Genomic DNA, 22,718 nt, shown 5'->3' on the forward strand with positions numbered 1-22,718 from the left:
ATGGCAGAGTATTGTCATTTGAACGTTGCAGTTCATCATTGAACATAATGAGGTGTCCCTAATGAGGGATGTGCTTTTTCCTAAAAGTCCCATTTTCATAACTTTGGGCCCTTACTGTTTAACTGCACCAGCTCCTTTTCCTGCCTTCTCCAGTTTGCAGGATGATTTGTTAGCTAGTTTCTCCAATCTCTGTTCTTTCGTAACTTGATTTCTTGTTCTTTTATTTGCTTTGCTTTCATTTTCAGAATGTGGGTGGGTTGGTACCTCAGGCAGATAACTGCCATTAATCGTCTGCACTTATTAACTTGCTTTGCTCTGAGTCTTTTCTTTGATAAAGCATCAAGAGGTATTTCTATTTTATTAAATATTTGAATTTGTTTGGGCTTTGGTTATTTGACAAACTAAGAATGGTTAAATGTGAGCATATGCTACAAATGAATTCACAGTCCTGCTTCTCTTTATGCTGGTAAACTACAGAAAACATTTCTTCCTTCTCAGACTCATCAATCTCATTTACTGGCAGACCTTCATCCTCAGAGTCTTAGGTGTATTCAGCTTTACACAATTCTCTACCTTCTCTTTCATGTAACCATTTGCTTTCTACACGAATGGAACCCTCCAAACTGGCATGATCCAGAGCTCCAACCATTCTTGGAGTACAGAATGAAGCAGGGCAAAGGCTAATAGAGTTTTGCCAAGAGAACGCACTGGTCATAGCAAAGACCCTCTTCCAACAACACAAGAGAATATTCTACACATGGACATCACCAGATGGTCGATACTGAAATCAGACTGATTACATTCTTTGTAGCCAAAGATGGAGAATCTCTATATAGTCAGCAAAAACAAGACCAGGAGCTGACTGTGGCTCAGATTATGAAATCCTTATTGCCAAATTCAGACTTAAATTGAAGAAAGTGGGGAAAATCACTGAACCATTCAGGTATGACGTAAATAAAATCCCTTACGATTATTCAGTAGAAGTGAGAAATAGATTCAAGGGATTAGATCTGATAGAGGGAGTGCCTGAGGAACCATGGATGGAGGTTTGTGACACTGTACACGAGGCAGGGGTCAAGACCATCCCCAAGAAAAAGAAATGCAAAAAGACAAAATGGTTGTCTGTGGAGGCCTTACAAATAGCTGTGAAAAGAAGAGAAGTGAAAGGCAAAAGAGAAAAGGAAAGATATACCCATTTGAATTTAGAGTTCCAAAGAATAGCAAGAAGAAAAAAGAAAGCCTTCCTCAGCAATCAATGCAAAGAAATAGAGGAAAACAATAGAATGGGAACTACTAGAGATCTCTTCAAGAAAATTCGAGATACCAAGGGAACATTTCATGCAAAGGTGGGCACAATAAAGGACAGAAATGGTATGGACCTAACAGAAGCAGAAGATATTAAGAAGAGATAGCAAGAATACACAGAAAAACTATACAAAAAAGATCTTCACGACCCAGAAAATCACAATGGTGTGATCACTCACCTAGAGCCAGACATTCTGGAATGTGAAGTCAAGTGGGCTTAGGAAGCATCACTACGAATAAAGCTAGTGGAGGTGATGGAATTCCAGTTGAGCTATTTCAAATCCTAAAAGATGATGCTGTGAAAGTGTTGCATTCAATATGTCAGCAAATTTGGAAAACTCAGCAGTGGCCACAGGACTGGAAAAGTTCAGTTTTCATTCCGATCCCAAAGAAAGGTAATGCCAGAGAATGCTCAAACTAAAGCACAGTTGCACTCATCTCACACACTAATAAAGTAATGCTCAAAATTCTCCAAGCCAGGCTTCAGCAGTGTGTGAACCATGAACTTCCAGATGTTCAAACTGGTTTTAGAAAAGGCAGAGGAACGGAGATCAAATTGCCAGCATCCGATGGATCATCGAAAAAGCTAGAGAGTTCCAGAAAAACATCTATTTCTGCTTTATTGACTATGCCAAAGCTTTTGACAGTGTGAATTACCACAAACTGTGGAAAATTCTTAAAGAGGTGGGAATACCAGACCACCTGACCTGCCTCTTGAGAAATCTGTATGCAGGTCAGGGAGCAATAGTTAGAACTGGATATGGAACAAGACTGGTTCCAAATAGGGAAAGGAGTACACCAAGGCTGTATATTGCACCATGCATTTATAAATGATATGCAGAGTACATCATGAGAAATGCCGGGCTGGATGAATCACAAGCTGAAATCAAGATTTCCAGGAAAAATATCAATAACCTCAGATATGTGGATGACACCACCCTTTTGACAGAAAGCAAAGAAGAATGAAAGAGCCTCTTTATGAAAGTGAAAGAGGAGAGTGAAAATGAAATGTTGGCTTAAAGCTCAACATTCAGAAAACTAAGATCATGGCATCTGGCCCCATCACCTCATGGCAAATAGGTAGGGAAATAGTGGAAACAGTGAAAGACTTTGTTTCTGGGGGCTCCAAAATCACTGCAGATGGTGATTGCAGCCATGGAATTAAAAGATGCTTGCTCCTTGAAAGAAAAGTTATGACCAATCTGCTGCTGCTGCTAAGTTGCTAGTCATGTCCGACTCTGTGTGACCCCATGGACAGCAGCCCACCAGGCTCCACCGTCCCTGGGATTCTCCAGGCAAGAACACTGGAGTGAGTTGCCATTTCCTTCTCCAATGCATGAAAGTGAAAAATGAAAAGTGAAAGTGAAGTCGTTCAGTCGTGTCCGACTCTGTGCGACTCCATGGACTGCAGCCCACCAGGCTCCGTCCATGGGATTTTCCAGGCAAGAGTACTGGAGTGGGGTGCCATTGCCTTCTCCCATGACCAACCTAGACAGCATATTAAAAAGTGGAGACATTACTTTGTCTGTCTATTCAAAGCTATGGTTTTTCCAGTAGTCATGTATGGATGTGAGAGTTGGACTATAAAGAAAGCTGAGCACTGAAGAGTTGATGGTTTTGAACTGTGGTGTTGGAGAAGACTCTTGAGAGTCCCTTGGACTGCAAGGAGATCCAACCAGTCCATCCCAAAGGAAATCAGTCCTGAATATTCATTGGAAGGACTGATGTTGAAGCAGAAATTCCAATACTTTGGCCACCTGATATGAAGAATTAACTCATTTGTAAAGACCCTGATGCTGGGAGGGATTGGGGGCAGGAGGAGAAGGGGATGACAGAGGATGAGATGGCTGGATGGCATCACTGACTCGATGGACATGGGTTTGAGTAAACTCTGGGAGCTGGTGATGGACAGGGAGGCCGGGCGTGCTGCAGTCCATGGGGTGGCAAAGAGTTGGACAGTACTGAGTGACTGAACTGATCTGAGAGCTCCAGTCTTACCATCGTAACTGCTCATAATACTCAAACTGCTCATGCTGCCTCTTTCTTCTCATGACTGAGAAAGTCATAGAATTCTCTACAAGGTGACTTTTTATTTTGTCTTCTTTAAAAAAAAAAAAAGGAAAAAAACCAGCATCCTTTGACTTCACAAGGTTTGTCCTGGCAGCCAGATCATCTTCATTTGAGATTGGCATTTATAAATCAGTCATCATTTCTCCCTATCACTTTTCTTCCCATCCATATATTTCTGCTTGCTGACATTTTCATCTTCATATTTCTTTCTATTCATTCCCTCTTCTTCTCTTGTTCCTCATTAATCTGAAGAATAAAGTCACCTTCACATAGACTTTCTGGGTACCCGAGTCGAAATCATCACCAAGAGCTGCAACAATGTCAGGATCCAAATCCAGATGAGGGCCCAAAATAGGAGCTGATTTAGTTACCAGTCAGTAACTTCCTTATATTCTGTTTTAAACTCTGATGAAGGCAAATTAATTCCAGGGCCTAGAATTATCCAAGTCTCCTCTTTCTCCTCTCTCTTGTTATGTGTACTGAAGGTAATTTGGATTTAAGCATGTAGGGCCCAGATGCTTCTTTCAAATGCTGTAGGTGGTCATAATCATCATCAAAGCAGTCTTCATAACTTCCTGTTTTTTTCACATTCTTCATCATTTATTTTCTTTTGAGGCAACAGAACCCTCTGGGGTGATTTTACATCTGTTTGCTAAAGACTCTGACTTGAATGGACCATGTGAAAAATACATACTTTTCCTCTCTGTAAAGGACTTTTTGCCCCCATTCTGTTGCAGTGTGGGGCTAATATCAAGAACAGTGACCTGAGGGTCCCAGAGCAGGTGACACAGCTTGGAAGTGGACAAAGCCCAGATAGCACATTTCAAGGCCATATCACACATCTGTTCTTGGTCTTCAAAGTGTAGGCCTGAAGAATTGGCTCAGAAACACAATAAAAGCTACAAATATTCCATACAGGAAGGTCTAAAAACATCTCATCCCTACCTCCCACACTTTCAGGGTTAGCCAAAGCCATCAGGAGTCCTATGTTAACTGACTGTGTACCCCACTCAAGCTTGAAAGTCCACACAGCCCACAAAACCCATAAAGCCCCAGCCTTGACCCAAACACTGATTTCCCCTGCTATTTTGTTCCCTCCTTCATCCATTTCTTATTTATTTCTCAAGGTTCCCTGTCCATGTACCAAGATGTTGGAGTCTGAGTGATTTTTCCACTCCAGTTTGAATTATAGAACAGGAAGTGGGAATGAACATTTGTTAGCATTCTTCATGTTCCAACCAAATTACGTGAGGGTAGTTGTAGAGTACATGTTTTCACTTCATTTTATAGGCACTGACATATATTTCTTAATTTTTAAAGTTTTCTATAGAGATAACAATCTGAGAATTGCTTGAGAATGTTTGAGAATAATGAAAAAAGAAGAATCTTTGGTTTGATTTGGAAACAAATATTATAATTTAAAATATAATGTAGTCCATAAAAATGTGTTGTTATACATGTTTAAATAACTGATTGTGAAATGATTATTGTATAAGCAGATAGAAAATTTTATTGCTGTAAATACAAGTCGGGGTATTAAGAGCAAGAAGTTAGTATTATGAAATTCTAAGATTTGTTTTATATATATACACACACACACACACACACAATATTCTTCTTTCTTATGTTGAGATAAACCTTGAGTTTATCATGCTTTTCTTTTTGTACTTTGAAGATGTTGCTGCACTTATCTTCTAGCTTGCGTTGTTTTCTGCAAGAAATCTGTCACTATCTTTATGTTTATATATTATCTTTATACTCAGGTTCCTTTTAAGATTTTTCTCTTTAGCACTAGTTTTAAATAATTTTGTTATAGTGTGCCTTGATGTATTTTTTTCTTTTTTTCTTCCATATTCCTTGTTCTTGGGGTTTTCTAAGTTTCTTGGATCTGTGAGTTTATGATTTTAATCAAATTTAGTACATTTTCAGCTGCTGCTGCTGCTGCTAAGTCACTTCAGTCGTGTCTGACTCTGTGTGACCCCATAGACGTCAGCCCACCAGGCTCCCCTGCCCCTGGGATTCTCTAGGCAAGAACACTGGAGTGGGTTGCTATTTCCTTCTCCAGTGCAGGAAAGTGAAAAGTGAAAGTGAAGTCGCTCAGTCATGTCTCTTAGCAACCCCATGGACTGCAGCCCACCAGGCTACTCCATCCATGGGATTCTCCAGGCAAGAGTACTGGAGTGGGATGCCATTGCCTTCTCCCTTTTCAGCTGCTACTGCTTTATAAATATTCCCACCTCCCACCCACCCTTTTGGAGACTCCAGTTACATGCATATTTGGCTGCCTTTAGTCATCTCACAGTTAATGGATACTCTACTGTTTTCCATCCTTTTTTCTCTATATGTTTCATTTTAGGTAGTTTCTGTTGTGGTAGCTTCAAGTTTATTTTTACTTTATTTTCAGTTTGTAATTTATTAATTTCATCTCATATATTTTTCCTCTTAGACATTGTAATCTTAATCTCTAGACATTCCATTTGGGTTACATTTATATCTTCTATATTTTACTTATTTTCAAACTTTTCTCTTACTGCTTGAACATATGGAATACAGTTGTAACTGGTTTAATGTCCTTGTCTACTAATTTTATCATCTGTGTTGGTTATGATTGATTTTTTATCATTATAGATTATATTTTCCTACCTCTTTGTATGCCTAGTAATTTTTCAGTTTGATAGAAGACATTATGAATTTTACCCTGGGTGTTTAATGTTTAATGTTTTGTTTTCTATTAAGGTATTTTTGAGCTTGTTTTAGGGTAGAGTTAGCTGGAAAATATTTGATCCTATCTTGCTTTCAAGCTTTGTTAGGTGAAACTAGAGTTGTATTTAGTCTAGAGCTAACTCACCCCCACTGGTGAGGCAGGATCCTTCTTAGTACTCTGAACTAAGAGTATAATGAAATTTTACACTTTGATGGCTGTGGTGGTTTAGTTGCTAAGTCATGTCTGACTTTTTGTGACCCCATGGACTATAGCCCACCAGGGTCCTCTGTCCATAGGATTTCCAGGCAAGAGTACTGGTGTGGGATGCCATTTCCTTCTCCAGGGGATCTTCCCAACCCAGAGATTGAACCTTGGTCTCCTGCACTGCAGGCAGATTCTTTACCACCTGAGCCACCAGGGAAGCCCTGATGGCTGAGACGGACATTCCTGACCCTGCTTGGCTGCTCACACTGGTCCCACTAATCTTTCTTTGCTTGACCTCAGGTAGTTTCCTCACTATGTATGTACTGATCAGGACTCCACTAATACACAACAAAGACTTCTGCAGATCTCAGTCTGCACATCTCAAGAGTTCTCTCTTTGTCCCTTCCAGTACTCTGTGATGAAAAGTTTAGTATCTTAATTTTCCTGGACACCTAGCTCTGTCTCATAACTTAAGGAGATACCTGGGCTCCATCTGACATGCCCTTCCCTGTGCAATACACCAGAAATGTTCTTCAGGCAGTAAACTAGTAATCAAAGGGCTCACTTGAACTTTAACTTTTCCCTGTCTTTCATTTCCTGATATCCAATGTTTTGAATACTGTTTTTTCATATATTTTGTCTGTTTTTTTCCCAGTTGTTTTAAGAGGGAATGTAAATTTAACCCCTCTTATTCAGTCTTAAATGAAGTAGAAGTCCTCTTGCTTAATTTTTTTAAATCTTGCACCAGCCTAACATGCTGGTATAAACTCCACTTGGTCATGATGAACCAATCTTTTTATGGCTGGATTGGGTTTGCTAGTAGTTTGCTGAAGAATTTTACATCTGTGTCCATGATGGATATCAGTCTGTACTTTTATTTCCTCATAATGTCTTCATCTGCTTTTGGTCTCAGGTAATTGAGACCAAAATAAATGAGACCTTCATAAAATGAGTTGGGAAATGTTTTCTAATCTTCTAGTGTCTGCAACAAGCTGTGCATAATTTATAATTTTTCTTTATTAAATAAATGTTGAGTAGAATTTCCCAGTGAAAATATTTGGAGCTGGAGTTGTCTTTGTTGGAAGGTTTTAAGGACAAATTCAATCCCTGTGATAGATATAAGACTGTTAAGATTCCCTTTTTCCTTTTGAGTGAAATGTGATACTTTGGGTCTTTTAAGGAATTGATGAATTTCAACAGAGTTGCTAAGAGCAATTTCTGTGGAATGGTGCATGCAAAAGCCAGGCTGGAATGGATTTAAGAGGTCTTTAGAGGAGTTCTGGTGCACAGGATGTGGTAGTTTCTGAAGAGAAGTGCGTTCCAAAGAAGGTTTTTTTTTTTTTTTTATTATTTAAATATAAATAGGAACAATAGAATATATGCTGATGAGAGTAACCCAGTAGAAAATTCTGGTTGCCCAATGTTTAATTCATATGATTATTTTATCAAATAAGATAAAAGGTACACAAACTGATTTTAAACTGTAGAATGGTATGCAAAGAGAGTTTTACCATGAATCTAGTACACATTTTTCTTAAGCTTTTCTTCCTTGCATTCTTCATCAAGGCAGATTACTGGATAGTCAAGAGCTTCTCCACCAGCTTGGAAAAAACAAGCTGCTAGGTAACTCTTGGTCTTCAGGCTTAATCCCAAATGAGAATTATTGCAGTTGAAAGGGGAGATGTTTTAATATGTTATTACTGTCCCTTGGTTCCCCACTTACTCTCCCATCAGTTGGCCAGTTGATAGTTTGTTTCTGAAATGGGAAATAGAAAATTATGTTGATAATTTTTACTCTGTTGTGAAAATAACCACTGAATGGAACCAGCGAGATGCTCTAATGGCCTTAGAAAAGGAAGAAGTCTCAGCAGCTGGGATGGAAACAGTTATAGAGGGGACATGAGATAAGAGGTGACCCTGCTGACTGAGATCAACAAATTATCTCTGATTTGGAGCCAGTCATCATGCAGAGACGTGGGACAAGAGTGTCACAGGCAAAGCACCATAAGTGTGAAATCTGAGAGGGAAAATGCTTAATGTTATTCAATGTATAATGTGACAGAATATAGTAATAGTGAATGTCACAAGATGAGATCTCCGATATAAGACAGGATCCAAATTATTAGGGATTTGTGGACTATGGTTTAAAAAATTACATTTTATTATTTGTTTGATACTAAAGAGAGGATTTCTGTTTTTAAAGATCACTTGGACTGCTGCATTAAAAAATAGACTGGAGCAAGCAAGAATGAACTGATAGACTATTGTAATTCATAAAATGGTGGTATTATATGCTAGGGTGGAGATAAGTCGATAGATTTGGAATGTATCAAAATCTGAAATTAAAATTATCCTGTGGCTTACTTATCATATGATTTTGGACAAGTTTTTAAAACCTTTCCTACATTTCTTCTCATCGCAGAGTGGAGATTATGGGAATATTAAAGTAACACATATAAAATATAAGCTTTATGCCATGATGTCTGACGTGTAATAGTCCCTTAATAAATAGTGATTATCATTCTTATGTTATCGTAGTCTCATAACCGATATTCCTGTGTCCAGTTCTCTCTTCCACAAATATATCTCCATATTGCCACTAGAATTATCTTTTAAGTTACAGATTATACAATTTACTTGTTTCAGGAACTCTTTAAGTCCTTCAAATCAGTATAAATGTAATGTCGTATACCAAGGACGCACACATGTCATTGCATCTTCACCTCTTACATCAATCTTCTCCCATTTACCACAGACTTCGGACTGGTACTTAATCAATTTTAATGTGCCTATAGCTCACCAGGGATCTTCTTAAAATGCAGACCCTAAATCAGAAGGTTTGAGGTTCTGCATTCCTAACAAGCCTCCAGGGGATGGTGTTTCTTCTGGTCTCTGGACCACACTATGAGAAGCATGGTCCTAGAGTACTTTAAGTCCCTGAGAGGTTATATGGTGTCCCTGTTACTTTGGCTCTTCCCATCAGTCTGATCTCATTGTCCAGACTGACTGTGCCTTATTTCTCTGCTTAATGAAATCATTCTCATCTTTCAAGGTCTCTCTAGCTCAAAGATCATATTCTCTATAAAACTGTCTTCAAGTGTCCATTTTATTTATCACTGCAACTTCCCAAATGTTTGCTTTCTCCAGTCCCCATAGTATTTTGTAATAGTTCTTATTACAGCATACACCGTTTTGCACTGCCACTTAGATCCATGATTTTCCTTATTGTACGGTGCTCCTTGGGGGTCAAGCACGTGTCTCTCTTTCTTCCGTAAGTTGCGTGGCTCCTTGCACAGAGGGCACCTGGCAGTGCCCAGTAAATACTTCGTGAATAAATGAAGCTGATATATACTTTTGAAAAGCGGTGGATCACTCTATATAGCAAATGTTACTTCAGGTAAATTAAAAAGCGTTTTTTAAGCTTAAAGTATTGATTTTGCATTTCTTTATGTAAAATACTTCTATACTTCTTAAATTTTCTTCAGTGTTCTAGCTAATCACCCAAAGCATTAGATATCCATAATGTATATCTATTAGTTCTTAACAGAGAAGTGTATCTTTTCGAGGTTGTAAAGCCTTAGGCTTTCTCTTAGCTAATGCCAAGCTAAAATTTATAAAATTATGCACACTGTGACTAAGGATTTGTCTTAACTGTGCTATCAGAGAGTAACATGATTAAAGTTTTTTGCCTGAAGCTGATAAGGAATGAGAAAAAGAGTGAGAATATAACTGCTTTTCTAACATTCAAAGTATATAAAGAGAAGAATAGGAAAACTACTTAATATATGTTTTAATATCTATAGCCAAACCCCCAAATTTTCATTTCAAATTTTTTTAGAAATAACAGTTGTCTAATGGAGAAACTTAAGGATCACATTGGATGAGAAGTTTCTTAAGGGCATGTGCAGTTGCGTCAACTTCTCAACAAGTCTTTAGCCTTTGTAAAATTTTCTCAAAGAAAGAAATCAGGTTAGCCTTCCCTCCTCACCTCAACCAGGGAAAATCTCTTTGAAATGTGTTAGAACTCCTTGCTTACTTTGCATCATAAAATGAGAGCATCCCCTAAAATGGCTAAGCTAGAGATATGTGCAGCTATCAGAACTTGGACGGCTCTATTCTCAGGACTGATCAATTGTGTTTTCCACATGCACAACTCTTGGTGTTGCTGATTTCTGTTAAGTAGACTTTCAAATTTTAATTTGCATAGCATTAACACTTTTCCCTGAGAAGCACCAGTTTTATGGAGACATTTCCTTGTTGTTCTCATGCAATTAAAAAAAAATCCACGGGGCATTCATTAACACTTCTAAAAGTGATAGGCTGTGTTTTTATGCCATTTTCATTTGCACTGCTTCTGATCTTGCCATAACTAATTAAAGGGGAATTTAAGGTAATATAAACAATGTTTTTTTTTTTTTTGGCTATAATAAAGCTATTTTTCTTGTCTGGTAAAGAAGAAAAGGATACAAGGTCTCTTGAGCAAAGGGTAAGGATGTACTCTTCATGGCTTGATTCTCAAGAAGCCTTATAGTCCATAATGTTTGAGCTCACATCCTTTGTGAAACTTTCTTCCTGGGTAATTTCTACTACTTAGTATTCTGTCCTGCGACCTCAGCCCAGGGAGGGTGCCCTTAAGCAAATATCTTTGGAAGAAAGGTAGGATTTCAACTGAGACTTGAAATAGGAATATGATTATAGTATTAGGAGAAAAGCTAGTTGATTATGCTTTATTTGTAGGAGACCCAGGTTCAGACCCTGGGTCAGGAAGATTCCCCAGAGAAGGGAATGACAACCCATTCCAGTATTCTTGTCTGGAGAATCCCATGGGAGCCTGGCGGGCTACAATCCATGGGGTCACAAAGAGTTGGACACAACTGAGCGACTAACACTTTCACTTATTTAGAAAGAATTGTCAGCTGAAGCCCATATACAGGGAGAAGGTCAGTAACATTCTGGAGGTAGCTCAGTAACCAGCTTTGTTGGATAATAATAGATATTTTAAAAAGGAAAATTGAGAGAGATTTTTGAGAAACTTCAATTTGGAGCATGAATTTGGTACATATTGGACTTTATAAAGTACATATTGATAAGCTATTAAAGTATTTTTTTTTTACTTCCAGGATGATGGCCATATTAAATTTGGATGGGCATAGTTAAGAGATATCCTGGGACTACAAGTAATTCTCAACTAATTAGGAAAAGGGGAAAAATATAATAGATGAAACTGGGTTTTGGCAAACTGACCTGCATATATGATCTTGTCCACGGCAAGCTCACAAACTCAAGCAGTAAATGGGCAATTTTAGTAACAGGAGCGCTTCCCTTGTGGCTCAGACAGTAGAGAATTTGCCTGTAATGCAGGAGTCCTGGGTTTGATCCCAGGGTCAGGACAATCCCTTGGAGAAGGGGATGGAAACCCATTCCAGTGTTCTTACCTGGAAAATTCCATGGACAGAGGAGCCTGTGGGCTACAGTACATGGGGGCTGCAAAGAGTTGAACACGACTAAGCAACTCACACTTTCACTTTCACACAGTAACAGGAATCATGCCTTTTACTGGGAAATAGCAATAGAGAACACTAATCAGAAATTTTGGAAGTCAGGGAGGTGACATGCATGTCACAAAAGCCTCCCGTTTGGAAGCTCCCTTGCCAGTGGGGGATAAGTTCAGAGTGCAGTAATCAGGTGAAAAAAGGGTTTATCATAATTGAGGCAGAGAATTAGGGAATCCTTGTTACTCACTGAGGTTCAAAACAGGCTTTCAATTTTATAGTTTCTTTGTGTGTGGTGGGATGGAATATGGGGAATATAGGAGCTGGGATTTTAGACTAATTAATCTGGCAGAAGATAGAGAGGAAGATAGAGCCAGACCCTCAGTCTGTGAATAAGGCCAACCGTATCTGTCTACATGATTTCCCCAGGCTTATACCTAGTTCCCTGGACCTTAGTTTTGCTTAGTGATGGAGGTGATCAGCTTGAGGAAGTCCAGCTGTTAGCGCTGGATCATCATATCTAATCCAACCGTGGTATTGACGTTGTAAACTGCTGTGGGGATGAACCTACAGTCATTGAATCAACTTTGGGGAAGAAGCAGAGAAAATGAATCAGGGTGTAGCAGATGTTTCATTTAATGTCTGTCCCCTCTGGAAAACTCTTTAATGGGGTTTATGACAATGTTCAGATGCAATGATCTGTTACTCAAGTCCCCATCCAATACAAATTAAATGCCTCTGTCCTATGTTATCTCTTACTATTCCCTACATTGAGTTTCCATTGCAAGCAACCTAATTTACACACTATCTTCATGTATGTCATGCTTCTCATTTCCACTTCTTTTTTTACAGTTCTTTCTTCCTGGAACATCCTTTTTAAAGGTTTTCTCTACTACAAAATTGTGTAAGATCCAAGACAGTCTTTTTGTGTAGCTTTTGTTTATTTCAGCACAAAGTAACTTCTCTCCCAACATCAATCTTATCCATAAAATGTTTGCTTATCCTTCATTCCTGTGAGAATTCTTAATTCTTGATTCTTCTTAATCCATATTTATTATTGCCAATTTATTGAGAGTCTACTATGTAGCCTTTGTAACAAGTTCCAACCTTTGGAATTCCTAATCTCTGTCAAAATATATCACTGGGTATATTACTCTGCTCAGTTTATCATAGACTGGGGAGGCTTAAGCAAGAGAAATTCATTTATTGGAGTTGGAGAGACCAGCAAGTCCAAGATCAGGGTGCCCTTGTCCTGGCTTGCAGATGGCTGTCCTTTTGCTGTGCTCACACACTGTAGAGAGAGGAAACTGAGATGTCTCTTCCTCTTCCCAGAAGGGCACTAATTCCGTCATGGGAGCTTCACCCTCATGACTTCACCTAAACCTAATTACCTCCCAAAGACCACCAACCCCTCATACCATCACTTTGGGGATTCAATATATGGATTTGGGGGGGGGGACACAAATATTCAGCCCATAACATTCTACCGCAGGCCTCCCACAATTTGTGTCCTTCTTGCATGCAAAGTGTATTCCATCCCAGCATCCCTAGAACTCTCAACTTGTTCTAGCATCAACTCTAAAGTCTAAAGTCCAGTTTCATCTAAGTATCATCTAAATCAGATATAAATGAAACTCAAGGTACAATTCATCCTGAGGCCAAATTCTCCTCTAGCTGTGAACCTGTAAAATCAGACGAGTTATTCTTTTCCAAACTACAGTAGTAGGACATACTAAAGGATAGACATTCCCATTCCAACTGGGAGAAAGAGGAAAGGAGGGAGGGGTGATAGGTCCCAAGGTTCTAAAACCTATCAGAGAAAATCCATTAGCTATGATGCTGCAGGAATAATCCTTCTTGGTTCAATGCTTTAACCTCCAAGCCCACTGGGGTGCAAAAGTCACCTTTCCAGTTCATCTGGTTGACCCGACCCCTGGGGTTAGGCAGGGCCAAGGCTTTCTGCAGAGGCCCTAACCACACTGGGGCTGTATGTGGAGGCAGTGGTCCCCTCCTCTGAAACCTCAATGGAGGCACCTTTGTCCTGCCTTTTCCCAGGGCCTGTGCACTGGGCCTGTGGCGGGAGTGGGCAGGCATGACGATCTCTGAATCATCTTTGAGGTCCTTCTTCCCTTAGCTTTTCTTGAAAAATATTCACAGTGTAAAATTCAAGATGTTTGACAGCCTTCCTTCATCCTTTCCCACTTTCTTTGTCCCCTTTTACTTCAGTTGACAGTGCCTTTGCTGATTTAATCGTATCGATATCTCTGATCTCTGCTGAGATGGCTGATAATTTCATGAGCCATACTCATGATCTCTTTATCAAATGATTGCTCAGAAACACTGGGTGTTCTCTTCAGAACAAGCTTTCTCACTTTTGCAATATGCATAGGCTGTGATTTTTTTTTTTCCACAGCTCCAAGTTCTGGTTCCTTCTTACTTAACAATTATGCTTCAATTTATTTCTTCCTTTGGCATTTTACTGTAGGTGACCAAGCTACTCCTTCAATACTTTGCTTAGAAATCTCTTCTGCTACATATCCAATTCCATTGCTTGCAAGTTCTATCTTCTATAGAGCACTAGAACATGAATACAATTTATACAAGTTCCTTGCCACTTTATAGCAAGGATTGCCTTTCCTTCAGTTTTCGATGTGTTCCTCCTTTCCGTCTGAGATCTTGGCAGAATGTCCTTGGCCATCCATGTTTCTACCAAGGTTCTAGTCATGATTATTTATGTATTCTTCAAGAAGAATCTTTTCTTTCTGAGCTTTCATCAGAATCACCCTTAATGTCCATATTTGTATCATGTACCTCAAAATTCCTCTAGCCTTTTCCCATTACTCAGTTCTAAAGTCACTTACACATTTTTAGGTAGCTGTTAAACCCTAGTGGCTCAGACAGTAAGGAATCTGCTTGCAATGTAGGAGACTGGAGTTCGATCCCTAGGTTGGGAAAGTACCCTGGAGAAGGGAATGGAAACCTACTCCAGTACTGCCTGGAGAATTCCATGGGGAGAGGAGCCTAGTGGACTATAGTCCTTTGGGGTCACAAAGAGTTGGACACAACTTAGCAACTAACTCTTTCACTTTTCACTAAAGCAGCATCCTACTTTCTGGTGCCACTGGCACATAACAATTCCAAATGTTTATGTACTTAATAACTGAACTTCCAAATACATGCAACAAAAACAGAACTGTAAGGAGAAGTAGATAAATTCACAATCACAGTTGGAGATTTCAACATTCATTTTCAATAATTAATAGAAGAAGAAGACAGAATATTAGGGAAATTATAGACTTGAACAATATCATCAACCAGCTTGATCTAATTGACATTTATAGCACCCTCCAACTAATAATAGCAGAATACACATTCTTCTTTAGTGCACAGGAAGTGTTTATCAAGATAGACTGTATGCTGAGTCAAAAAATAGATTTAAATACAATAAAATGTTAAAGTCATATTAAACATGTTATCTGACCACAAAGGAATTTTATTAGAAATCAGATAAATCATCAAAAATTAAACACACTGTTAAATCATTTCTCATAGAAGAAATGAAAAGGTTAATTAACAAGTATTTTGGCTTGAATGAAACAAAAACATAGCAGTTAAAATTTATGGAATGCAGCTAAACAGTACATAGAAAAAATTTTGTAACACTGATTTCACATTTTAGGAAAGAAGAAAGATCACCAATGACCCAAGCTTTAACCTTAAGAAGTTAGAAAAGGAGAAGATGAAACCCAGAGTTAGCAGAAGAAAAAGAATAATGAAAATGCTAGCAAAAATCCATGAATTATAATACAAAATAACATAAAAATCAATGAAACTCAAAGCTGATTTCTTGAGAATATCAATAATATTGACAAAATTCAATATTTTGATCAGGAAAAAAAAAGACGAGATGCATATTGCAAAAATCAGGAATAAGATAGATGACATCACTGCAAGTTATACAAATATGTTAAAGAGATGAGAGAAGAATACATACACATGGCCAGCAGATACATGGAGAGATACTCAACATCCTTAGTCATCAGGGAAATGTGAGTCAAAACCACAATGACCTCACATCTGTAAGATGGCTGTTATCAGAATGATAAGAAGTGTGCGGGCAAGCATGTGGAGAAAATGCAACCCTTGTGTATTGCTGGCAGGGGGTGGGGAGTGTAAATTGGTGCAGTCATTTTTGGAAAACAGTATGGAGATTTCCTCAAAAATTAAAAATAGAACAATCATATGATTCAACAGCTCCACTTTTGGGTATATAGCCAAAGGAAATAAAAACCCTAACTTGAAAAGATAGCTGCACCTCCATTTTCATTGCAGCATTATTTTAAACAGCTTAGACATGGGAACAATCTAAGTCCATTGACGGATGAAGAAAGATGTGATATATCTTCTTCACATACAATGAACTATCATTCAGCTATAAAAAGGATGAAATCTTACCATTTTTGACAACATAGATAGACCTAAGTGAAATAGTCAAATAGAGAAATACAAGTATTGAATGATTTCACTTATATGTGGAATCTAAAAAAAAAAAAAAAAAAAAACTGAACTGATAGAGAATACAGATTGGTGGTTACCAGAATTAGGGAGTGGGAGGTATTAGAGTGGTGATATGAGAGAAGATGGTCAAAAGGTACAAACTTCCAGTTATAAGATAATAAGTCGTGGGGATGTAATGTACAATATTGTGACTATGGTTAGCAATACTGTGAAAGCTAAGATAGTGAAAGTGAAGTCGCTCGCTCAGTCGTGTCCGACTCTTTGCGACCCCATGGACAGTAGCCAACCAATCTCCTCCGTCCATGGGATTTTCCAAGCAAGAGTACTGGAGTGGGTTGCCATTTCCTTCTCCAGGGGATCTTCCCGACCCAGGGATCAAACCCGGGTCTCCCATGTTGGAGGAAGACGCTTTACCATCTAAGCCACCAGGGAAGGCCGAAAGCTAAGATAGCAGATCATAAAATTCATCATCAGTAGAAAAAGTTTTTTATCACTAGCGCCTCCTGGGAAGCCTATACCTACATGTGGTTGGCTAAATTATTGTGGTGATCGTTTTGCAATGTATGTGTGTGTGTATATATATATATAAAATCATTGTGTTGTACACTTAAAACTAATTCAATGCTATATGTCAGTTATATCTCAATAAAGAAAGATAGTAGGGGAATATTATATACATTTTCACACTAGTAATTTAGATAAATGACACAGACCAAGTCCCTAAAAGCGATCAACCCTCATTCAAAAATTCAGCCCTATATATTAAAGTAATTGAATTTTTAGCTAGGAACCTCCCCCGCTCCAAAAAAACCCACAAAAAAAAAAAAAAAAACCAGAAAAAAATGTGCCCAGGTGGTTTCACTGGTTAATTCTAATGTAAAAAGAAATAATACCAAATTTGTATAAATTATTTCAAAATTTAAAGAGGAGATACTGCTTGCCAGATGATTCTATAAGGCAGGAATTCCCTGATATCAAAAGCAGACAAAGACATTACATGGAAAGAAAATCACAGACCAATATCTGTCTTTAATGTAAATGCAAAAAGTTTAACAAAATTTTCAAAAATCAAATACAACAATGTGTAGAAGTGATAATACATAATGACCAAGATAAACCCAGGAATGCAGGGATAGTTTTAACATTTGAAAATTTGTCAATTTAATACACCATGATCAGCTCAATATATGGAGACAAAAGCATTTGACAAAATCTAGTATCAATTCCTGATTAAAATCTTGCAGAAAAGTAGAAGTAAAGAGATACTTTCTTAACTTGATAAAGAGTTATAAGAAAAAACTACAATTAAAATTATACTCCATGATGAAGAGTTGAGTATTTTCCTCACTAAGATCATGAACAAGAGATTTTTTGCTTTTACCACTTCCATTCAATATTATAGGTTCTAGACATGGAGGGAGGAAAAAAACCCAAAGGCATACAAATTACTAAGGAAGAAGTAAAACTGTCTTTATTGACTGATGGCAGGATTGTCTCTGTACAAAATCCAGTGAAATAATAAAAATAAAACTTATTTACACTAATTCAAAATGTATTAAGTGAATTTTGCAAGTTTGCAAGACACAAAATCAATATACCAAAAAAAAAAAAAATCAGTTGTGAAATGGCCTCTATCAGTAGTTTTGTTGAATTGAATCGTATTAGGATTAACAAAAGAAAGATAAAGACCCTGTTGATAACTGCTCTATGAGTGTGTGTCACTCTTTCATGGATACCATGTTGTTGATAGCCTCAGAGGACGAAAAATGCTTCGTTTTCTACCTTCAGACTATTAAGTATGTCCTCGGAAGCAGCAAGGATTGGAGTTACACTTAGGACTCTGAAACTCTTCAACTTTTTATTCTATTTAATTCTGTTCATTTGTCCTACCTAATTCTTGCATTCCATGCTATTGTATTGGCAAATATATGACCCCACAGAAATCAAGAATTGTTATCTCATGTAGAGATTCATGATGTTCTTCATTTTTCAGTCTTTTGTTTTGTCTAATTAGCTTACTTTACTCAAATGTTCTAAATAGCCATATTCCAGGAATTTCTATGTTAGATATTGAAACCTAAAATAAAATTCCAAGAAGTAAATAACAATTTTAGCTGCATCACATAATTCCTACCACTGCACTGGTTCCCAGGGTTTGATTTGACACAGGTGGGGCTGAAAGAGTTGGCCCATTTCCAAGCCATCTCCTATATAAACATTGACGAAGAAATTGGTTGCAGTGTCGGTTACGGTCCACACAGGTGATTATGCTTAACTGACATCAAAAATATTCTTTTTTCTGTATTTCCATCCAAATGGTTAAAAAATATGTGACAGATTATCCGTGCATTTGAGTGAGAATAACACTAAATGACTATAGTTTTTAGGATAAGAGACAAAGATTTTGGTTTATTTGATGGAAACATTTAATATTTTAAAAAGTTGCAATGTGTTAGAAAATACTGAGTCAAAGGTTTGAATAATTTAGAAGTGTATATTTCTAAAAAATAAAAATGAGAAAAGTAACATATATCAGATAAACATAACTCTATGCCTATTTTAAAATAGCTTTCATATTCTTTGACCTGAGAATTTAAAAACTAATGACGAGAATTCTTATAGAGTAAAATATTATATAGTAAAGCAAAGATGTCCCAATTATTCTAGCTTTCTGGTATTACCTCTTTTTTTTTTTTTTTGTATATATTCAATCTTAGTAGACTAACTTCTATCTTAAATATTGTGAGAGGCATACTGTTTTGCCCAATACTTCTACTGATTCTTGGTTTAAGGTGGGTCATTTTTAGTCTAAACTCCGGCCTCTGTAGATTTCTCAACTCCTATTTTTCATTTTCTCTAGCTTCTGTCATTTTCCTGCTCTGCTCCTTTCTTAGATATAAACTCAGCCATGCTTTTTTCCCCCCATTTCCCCAAATTATACAACAAGAAGGCTGCCGTGTGTGTTAGATTATATGGTTGATACAGGAGGATTGATGGTTGATACAGAAAGCAAAAAAAGCAAGTTAAATTAGAACTAAACGTCCTCTGCTCATGCTGGCTGGAATTCTTCATTGGCCATTTGTCTTTGTTGTCATTTTTCTGAGTTCCTTTTCTCTCCCTCTACCAGATTTTTCTGCCCTCCCTAGTAATTCAAGTACCTGGTCACCATACCTGCATCATCCTTTGCCCATTAATGAAAAAGGTTCACAATTTTTTTGTGAACAAATAAAATCAGAATTTTCCCCCTACATTAACTATCAGTCCAAAGGAATTTAAAAAAATATCTTCTGGTAAAGTAAACAAACAATAAATAACTTAAATGTTTCATTTATTTATTTTGTATATTAAGATACTGACTAATTTTGTGGAGAATATCTCATGTCAGGGCTTCCCTGGTGGCTCAGCTGGTAAAGAATCCACCTGCAATGTGGAAGACCTGGTTCAATTCCTGGGTTGGGAAGATTCACTGGAGAAGGCACAGGCTACCCTCTCCAGTATTCTTGGGCTTCCTTGGTGGTTCAGATGGTAAAGAATCTGCCTGCAGTGCAGGAGACCTGGGTTGCATCCCTGGGTTGGGAAGACCCCCTGGAGGAGGGCATGGCAACCACTACAGTATTCTTGCTGGGAGAATCCCATGGACAGAGGAGCCTCACGGGCTACAGTGCTGGGGTCACAAAGAGTCAGACACGACTGAGCAACTCAGCGCAGCGCAGCATCTCTGTGGGTGTGGGCTTGGTGTCGGTTGATGCCACTGGTAAGCTTGTTTTGGTTCTTGGCAGCAGTGCCACTGTCATTAACTGGTGCCTGTGCCGAGTAGTGGGCTTCCCAGGTGGCGCTAGAGGTGAAAACCTGCCTGCCAGTGCAGGAGACGTAAGAGACGTGGGCTCAGTCCCTGATCAGGATGACCCCCTGGAGGAGGGCATGGCTACCCGCTCCAGGATTTGCCTGGAGAATCCCATGGACAGAGGAGCCTGGTGGGCTGCAGTCCATAGGGTCGCATAGAGTTGGACACGACTGAAGCGAGTGAGCATGCACGTATGTGCCCAGTAGATATTAGACACTGTGAATATCACTCCTAACTATGTCTGCTTTCCTATTTGAAATAAAGGAGACCATTAATGTAGTTTTATTTTAATGTTTTATGGTTATTATGATTCTCTTTTTTTGGTTGACCCATTTCAGATTACTTTCCTTTCATGCTTTTAATCAAAGATTGATGATATCTTAAAGAAATGATATAAAGAAAAGTGTCTAGCAAAGCACAGTATTTTCTGTTTGCTTTTTTCCTAATCTCCTTACCTCAAAATCTAGATGCAGTTATATGTGATTTTCCCAGTGGTACGTAGATCAGAATTTAGCTTTTAAACACATTTTAACCTGTAAATTCTAGAAAACATTTCACTATTTCACTGTTTTCTGCTATATGGGATTTTTGGTAAGTTAAAAAAATGTCTAAGTTGATCTGTGTTGTTACTGCTATTATGAAAGCTGAAAGATTAAAACTTCAGTGTATGTAATATATTCAGGCATAATATTTATTTAGATTCATCTTGTAGCTGATTTTCTCTGGTTTAAGTATAAACTTCCAAAAATGAACACAGCAGTGCCTTAATCATATGTATCATACTAGTCTGACTCCTAGGATGTTTACTTCAGGAGTATGTGCTTGGCCCAGTGTTTATAGCTTCAGAAAATTTGAACCTAATTTCCAGAAATCAGCCTATAAACTTGATTTGAAATGAGAAGACAATATTTTCTCAAAATAAAGCCATCTCTTTTAGATTTACTTATAACCACTGAGAAGCAAGGACTTTTTTGAATCTTGGGCGTGTGGGAATAGGATGATTTCAGTTCTGTGTAGACGTCATAGCCCCTCAGATGGAAGCCCAGATAAAACGATGGCTCTGCTTCAGCTGGTAAAAGTGCCAGTGCTGACATCATCACTACAGGAACAGGAGCAGTAGAACGGCTGCTGTTTACTTTTTTTAAGCTCTAACTTAACCCTTTTAAGGTGAAGATAAGTTTTTCAAATTCCAGATTTACATGCTCAGATGAACAGTGAAGAAATTCCAAGATGCCTGTAAGAACCTGGAGCTGTACACCAAATTTCTTTACAAATCTCGGCACTTAAAATACACCACAATTCTAAGATTCTAACATGTACATTTTTTTCCTCATGCTTTAACAGCTCTGGAAACAGGTTGTATATCTTGTGGTAGTCCTGATGGATTTGTCCTTGCTTGTTTGTGTGCACGAAAACATGCAGAATGAGTGTCAGCAACTTGCAATATAATTCTAGAGAGAGTACAGCATCACCAGCACATTTGATGGCATAGATGACAGTATGTGCAGAAAAACATGGTCACCCGTGTGCCCCGTGACTTTCAATTATATGTATTTTGAAAGACTGGACTTCGAATGGGAGTGAGCTTTCATTTCAGTTCAGTCACTCAGTCATGTCCGACGCTTTGCAACCCAATGGACTGCAGCACGCCAGGCCTCCCTGTCCATCACCAACTGCTGGAGTTCACTCAAATTCATGTCCATTGAGTTGGTGATGCTATCCAAGCATGTCATCCTCTGTCATCCCCTTTTCCTCCTGCCTTAATCTTTCCCAGCATCAGGGTCTTTTCAAATGAGTCAGTTCTTCACATCAGGTGGCCAAAGTATTGGCGTTTCAGCTTCAGCATTAGTCCTTCCAATGAATATTCAGGACTGATTTCCTTTGGGATGGACTGGTTGGATCTCCTTGCAGTCCAAGGGACTCTCAAGAGTCTTCTCCAACACCACAGTTCAAAAGCATCAATTCTTCGGCACTCAGCTTTCTTTATAGTCCAACTCTCACATCCATACATGCCACTGGAAAAACCATAGCTTTGACTAGGTGGACCTTTGTTGGCAAAGTGATGTCTCTGCTTTTTAATATGCTGTCTATGGAGCATATTCCTTTTCTTCCAAGGAGCAAGCATCTTTTAGTTTCATGGCTGCAGCCACCATCTGTAGTGATTTTGGAGCCAAAGAAAATAAAGTCTGCCACTGTTTACCCATCTATTTGCCACGAAGTGATGGGACCAGATGCCATGATCTTAGTTTTCTGAATGTTGAGCTTTAAGCCAACTCTTTTACTCTCCTCTCACTTTCATCAAGAGGCTCTTTAGTTCTTCGCTTTCTGCCATAAGGGTGGTGTCATCTGCATATCTGAAGTTATTGGTATTTCTCCTGGCAATCTGGATTCCAGCTTGTGCTTCATCCAGCCAAGCATTTCTCATGATGTACTCTGCATAAAAGTTAAATAAGCAGGGTGACAATATACAGCCTTGATGTACTCCTTTCCCTATTTGGAAGCAGTCTGTTGTTCCATGTCCTGTTCTAACTGTGGCTTCCTGACCTGCATACAGATTTCACAAGAGGCAGGTCAGGTGGTC

The 22,718-nt window shown here is 38.4% G+C and overlaps 2 pseudogenes; both read right to left on the reverse strand.

The window, feature by feature from the left end:
• Positions 1-95: 95 nt before the first annotated feature.
• LOC138988254 (protein LTV1 homolog pseudogene) lies at positions 96-649 on the reverse strand (annotated as a pseudogene).
• A 2,862-nt stretch (positions 650-3,511) lies between these two features.
• The window catches only part of LOC102276319 (protein LTV1 homolog), a 28,273-nt pseudogene continuing 9,066 nt past the window's right edge, over positions 3,512-22,718 (reverse strand).

Source organism: Bos mutus, chromosome 6, assembly GCF_027580195.1.
Source record: "Bos mutus isolate GX-2022 chromosome 6, NWIPB_WYAK_1.1, whole genome shotgun sequence".
NCBI lineage: Eukaryota > Metazoa > Chordata > Mammalia > Artiodactyla > Bovidae > Bos > Bos mutus.